Source organism: Helianthus annuus, chromosome 17 (assembly GCF_002127325.2).
Source record: "Helianthus annuus cultivar XRQ/B chromosome 17, HanXRQr2.0-SUNRISE, whole genome shotgun sequence".
NCBI classification, from domain to species: Eukaryota; Viridiplantae; Streptophyta; class Magnoliopsida; order Asterales; family Asteraceae; genus Helianthus; species Helianthus annuus.
Window position 1 is genome coordinate 194,203,005 of NC_035449.2, and position 6,696 is coordinate 194,209,700.

Consider the following 6,696-nt stretch of genomic DNA (forward strand, 5'->3'; position numbering starts at 1 on the left):
CGCACGTCATCCTTATACAATAATCCTTTAAGGATTTCAAACCCCACTAAATGATTTATAAATCGTGGGTTAAATCACCAATGAAGGTGATCAATATTATTAAAACATCCGTTAGCGATGTAGTGCCTACGGGCCAATATTATAAAGACATCCATTAGTGATGCAGTGCCTACGGGCCAGTATTATTAAAATATCCATTAGTGATGTAGTGCCTACGGGCCAGTATTATAAAGACATCCATTAGTGATGCAGTGCCTACGGGCCAGTATTATTAAAACATCCATTAGTGATGTAGTGCCTACGGGCCAATATTATTAAAACATCCGTTAGTGATGCAGTGCCTACGGGCCAACCTTATTAAACACATCCATTTGAGATGTAGTGCCTACGGGCCAATATTATTAAAACATCCATTAGAGATGTAGTGCCTACGGGCCAACCATATAGAAACATCCATTAGAGATGTAGTGCCTATGGGCCATAATAATTGTCTTATAAAGACAAAAGGCAGTGGTAGTCTATGACTCTCTGTCAAAAAGAGATAAAAGAACCACGGTTCAAATCTCTATGCCTTTGATTCTCTGAAATCTCGGCTGATATTATAAAACATCATCATGATTAGGCTTTATGCCGCCAATACTATTTATATAGTTGAAATAGGATATATTCAAATCCTAATATTTAATGAAATAATAAGTTAACCAAATATGGTCTCTGTACCATGGTTGACAAATTGTCATAAAAAGACAATTATATAATAATCTCCTGAATAAAATTTTGTTATCTTCTGTAACAGATTCAAGTTACAATGGCGGATCCCAATGGAGAGAACAGCCACACAAATGAAGATGACTATGACAATGCGTCAGTGCATTTGACAGGCGCACAGCTAAAGGCTCTAATTGACACTGCTGTTCAGGCAGCTATTGATCGTCAAAATACTGAGTCCCAAGGCAGAACTGTGTCAAAACCACCCTCTAAACCAAAGACACACTCCAAACCACCCTCTGAACCCAAGAAAGATGACGACAAACACTCGTCCACTGAGCACAGCGTTCATCGCGATAGAGAATATACTGATGCATCCAGTGCTAAGGGTTGCACCTACAAATACTTTGTATCATGTAAGCCCCGGGAATTTACAGGGGAGAAAGGTGCTGTTGACTGTATCACCTGGCTAGATGAGATGGACACTATTGTGGACATCAACGGGTGTGCAGCGAGGGATGTGGTGAAGTATGTGTCCCAGTCTTTTAAGGGCGAGGCCCTGGCATGGTGGAGGGCATTGGTGCAGGCATCTGGTAAGTCTGCTTTGTACAAGATGACATGGGAGGAATTCATTGCCCTCATAAAAGAAAACTACTGCCCTCAGCACGAGGTTGAGAAGATTGAGGCGGATTTTGTCTCACTAGTGATGACAAACCTGGATTGTCAAGCATATCTGACAAACTTTAACACCATGTCACGCCTGGTGCCATATCTTGTGACACCAGAACCTAGAAGGATTGCCCGCTTCATTGGGGGCTTAGAGCCGGCGATCAAGGCCAGTGTGAAGGCCTCTAGGCCGACGACCTTCAGGTCAGTTACTGACCTCTCCTTGTCTCTTACACTTGATGCTGTCCGTCTGAGGGCACAAAGGAGCAAGGAGGCTGAAAAGCGAAAACGTGAGGATGATACCTCACGAAAGTCTGGGAAAAAGCACCGTGGAAACGGTGAGAGCAAGAAAGGGTCGGAAGCAAAGAAGGAGGGGCAAGCTGATGGAAGACCTCACTGCAAGGTCTGCAAGAAACCTCACTCCGGGAAGTGTAGGTTTGCGTCTGGTTCACAGTCGCAACAAAAGACTCCATCCTGTGGGCTATGCAAGTCCAAGGATCACAAGACCGTGGAGTGCAAAAAGATAAAGGATGCAACCTGCTATGGTTGTAACGAAAAGGGGCACATAAAGAGTAATTGCCCGAAGTATGCCAAGAAGGCGGAAGAGACTAAGAAGTCAAATGCGAGAGTTTTTCGCATGGATGCAAAGGAAGCGGTTAAGGACGACAATGTGCTTACAGGTACTTTTCTCGTAAATAATATATTTGCAAGAGTACTATTCGATTCTGGCGCTGATAAATCCTTTGTAGACCAGAAATTTTGCCAACTACTAAATATGCCAATCAAAACCCTTGACGTGAAATACGAAGTAGAGTTAGCAGACGGCACGATCGAAACCGTCTCTACTGTTCTAGAAGGATGTGAAATGTCCATTAGGAACCATTCTTTTCCTTTATCTCTACTTCCTTTCAAATTAGCGGGTTTTGACATTGTGCTAGGCATGGACTGGTTATCCCGTAATCAGGCCCAAATCATTTGCGGCAAAAGGCAGATAGTCTTAAAGACTCCGAGTGGTGAATCTCTTACCATTCGAGGGGATACGCACTACGGATTGCCCGAAGACGTATCTATGCTGAAAGCTTCAAGGTGTTTGAACAGAGGCTGTGTAATTTACATGGCTCAAGTGATAATAGAAGAACCAAAGCCGAAGATCGAGGATCTTCCCGTCATTTCTGAATACCCCGAGGTTTTTCCTGAAGAACTACCTGGTTTGCCACCAGATAGACAAGTGGAGTTCAGAATTGACATCATTCCTGGAGCAGCTCCGATAGCAAGAGCACCTTACATATTAGCTCCGACGGAAATGAAAGAACTGAGGACCCAGTTGGATGAACTGCTGACGAAAGGTTTTATCAGACCTAGTTCATCTCCCTGGGGAGCACCAGTCCTGTTTGTAAAGAAGAAGGACGGATCGATGCGGTTGTGCATCGACTATAGAGAACTAAATAAAGTTACCATAAAGAATAGATATCCTTTACCAAGGATCGATGATCTGTTCGATCAGCTGCAAGGAGCGAGCTACTTCTCAAAGATCGACTTAAGGTCGGGTTATCATCAACTAAAGGTCAGAGATGAAGATGTACACAAGACTGCATTTAGGACTCGCTACGGTCATTACGAGTTCCTAGTGACGCCTTTTGGGCTCACAAATGCACCGGCTGCGTTCATGGATCTCATGAACCGCGTTTGCAAGCCGTACTTGGACAAATTCGTCATAGTCTTCATCGACGATATCCTTATCTATTCCAAGAATCAAGCTGACCACGAGAAGCACCTCCGTTGCATTCTCGAATTACTACAGCGTGAGAAACTCTACGCCAAATTCTCGAAATGTGAATTCTGGCTACGAGAAGTTCAGTTTTTAGGACACGTTGTGAGTGAGCGTGGTATCCAAGTGGATCCCGCTAAGGTAGAGGCAGTCATGAACTGGCAAGAGCCAAAGACGCCTACCGAAATTCGTAGTTTCCTGGGATTGGCAGGATACTACCGAAGGTTTATTGAGAATTTTTCGAGGATTGCTGCGCCCTTGACTTCCTTGACCAAGAAGAAAGAAAAGTACATTTGGGGTCCAAAGCAGCAAGAGTCCTTTGAAATACTGAAGCAGAAGCTAAGCAACGCACCTGTGTTGACCTTACCTGAGGGTACAGATGAATTCGTAGTTTACTGCGATGCATCACACACGGGCATGGGGTGTGTGCTTATGCAGAAGGGCAAGGTGATTGCCTATGCTTCAAGGCAATTAAAGGTGCATGAAAAGAATTACACCACCCATGATTTGGAGTTGGGTGCCGTTGTATTTGCACTGAAGTTGTGGAGGCATTACCTTTATGGTATTAAATTTGTGATTTATTCTGATCACAAAAGCCTCCAGCACCTGTTCAACCAGAAGGAGTTGAACATGAGGCAACGCCGTTGGATGGAAACCCTGAATGATTATGACTGTGAAATCAGGTACCATCCCGGCAAGGCGAATGTGGTCGCCGATGCCTTGAGCAGGAAGGAAAGGGTAAAACCCATTCGAATCAATGCCAAGAGCATTGAGGTTAAGAATAATTTGATGGAAAGGATATTAGCTGCGCAGCGTGAGGCTGTGTTGGAAGCTAATTATCCTAACGAAAAGCTGGGAGTAACTGAGGAGCAGTTGACTCTTAGCAAGGATGGAATTCTTAGACTGAACGGACGTATATGGGTTCCGATTTATGGAGGACTACGAGATGTTGTTCTCCAGGAAGCCCATAGTTCCAAATACTCAGTCCATCCTGGTGCTGACAAAATGTACCAAGACTTAAAGGCAAATTATTGGTGGATAGGCTTGAAAAAGTCTGTAGCCGCCCATGTAGCAAAGGGCTTGACTTGTGCTCAAGTCAAAGCCGAGCACCAAAAGCCATCTGGCTTGCTACAACAGCCTGAACTTCCCGAGTGGAAGTGGGAATGCGTAACTATGGACTTCATAACCAAGTTACCCAAAACCAGGAAAGGAAACGATACAATATGGGTCATAGTCGATAGGCTGACTAAATCAGCTCATTTTCTACCCATCAAGGAGACATATAGCTCCGATATGTTAGCCCAACTTTATGTTGATAAGATTGTAGCCTTACACGGCATACCTGTGTCTATTATCTCCGACAGGGATACTAGATACACATCTCATTTCTGGAAAAGTTTCCAGCAATCTTTGGGCACGCGTTTAAACTTTAGTACGGCTTACCATCCACAGACGGACGGTCAAAGTGAGCGTACTATCCAAACGCTAGAAGACATGCTTCGTGCATGTGCGATCGATTTAGGTGGTAACTGGGATAAAAACCTACCCCTGATCGAATTCTCCTACAATAATAGCTACCACACCAGCATAAAGGCTGCGCCTTTTGAGGCATTATATGGTAGGAAATGCAGATCGCCTGTTTGTTGGGCGGAAGTAGGGGAGGTCCAACTGTCAGGACCAGAGATTGTTTTCCAGACAACGGATAAGATTGTCCAGATCCGGGAACGTCTCAAGGCTGCCCGCGATAGGCAGAAGAGCTACGCTGATCCAAAGCGTAAGGATTTTCACTTCGAAGTGGGTGAAAAGGTATTACTTAAGGTATCACCCTGGAAGGGGGTGATGCGTTTCGGCAAGAAGGGCAAGCTGAGTCCGAGATACATAGGGCCTTTTGAGGTCATTGAACGAGTCGGATCAGTTGCCTATAAACTGAACTTGCCTGAAGAGCTCAATGGAATTCACAATGTGTTCCACATCTGCAATCTCAAAAAGTGCTTCGCCGACGAATCATTGGTGATTCCACACACAGATGTGCATATAGATGAGAGCTTAAAGTTTATAGAAAAACCTTTGTCGATTGAGGATCGACAGGTGAAGAAGCTTCGCAGAAAGCACGTACCGATTGTAAAAGTCAAATGGGATGCTCGTAGAGGTCCTGAATATACGTGGGAAGTCGAAGCTACAATGAAAGAAAAGTACCCCTATTTGTTTGAGTAAATCTCGGGTCGAGATTTATTTTAAGGGGGTGAGGATGTAACACCTCGAATTTTTGTGTCCAATGATGTGTTAACACGTGTCATTTGTTTACACGTGGCATCTATAATAAATAAAGGACAAATTTTGACAAACCTTGAAAGTATATAAATTCGAGGGTTATAAATGTCAACAAGGGTAAATATACTGTATAGTAACCCTAAATAAATGCTTAAACCTTCAAACGAATAAATCATAAATCGTACGGGAGCGAAACGCGGAAGAAAGTGAGAGATTACGAACTACAGGGGTTAACTGTGTCAACATGTTTAATTATACCTCTGAGTGATCCTTTAACGTTCCCAAGACTTCGTAACAGTATTATACGCTCACTAGAATATACTGTATAAATTCCGCGAAGTTCCGTTTTAAAACGAAAGAGTTATACTCAAATTCGTATGAGAAGGGTTAAAAGCGTCAATAAAGAAAGTTAAGGCTTTCCAAATAATTTATAAATAAACCGGGGACTTTATAACGCGGGTGAATAACAAGAGGCCCCTATCGGTAAATAACCGAGGGCCAAACCGCAAAGTTACCCCTTCAAACCCGAAAGGTCAGGTAAATCATTACGAAAGATTTCGTTATTAATTACCAGATTCTGTAATCATGACAAAAGATTTAAAATTTCTGAAATCTTAACCTCACGCGACCCGCATTGCATTATGGTTAAGTTGAGGCGGGCCGCGAGCCTCCCCTTTTACGCGTCTGATATTTAGATCCCAGGCGGCCCGCATTATAAACACATGGAACTTCCATGCGGGCCGCATTAGACGCCCAGATGCAGAAAGTTGATGTTTTCTTGACTTTTGAGCATAGTGAACGATCAATCTCCAATAAATGAGGCATGGGTGCCCCCTACTCGACCCATACACCTCTGGGACACCTACCCATCATCCCTGGACTGTTGTGGGTGGTTGTAATGATTATTGGTGCTTGGCATTGGCTATAAATAGCCACATTCTTGCACATAACATTCACACAACTTAAACATACACCTCTGGTCATTCTAAGGAGCTCCCAAGCACTTTTCTCTGCTCCATAAGCAAGAACACAACTTCTGTAAGTGATCTAACCCTTTGTGGTTTCACATTTCCTTAGTAAATGGCTAAGAACCAAACCGTCGTAACTACGGTTTGACTTTACAATAAATCAGTAATGGTTCAGTCTTATGACGAATCAAAAGTGGTTATGAGTTGGTATTTATGTGGGTAATAAACCTCTAAAATGGTTCCCCCTGATCGCCACTCTAACTATGTCAAATATCGAGTCAAACGTGCGGTTAAAAAGTCAACAGAAAGCTATTT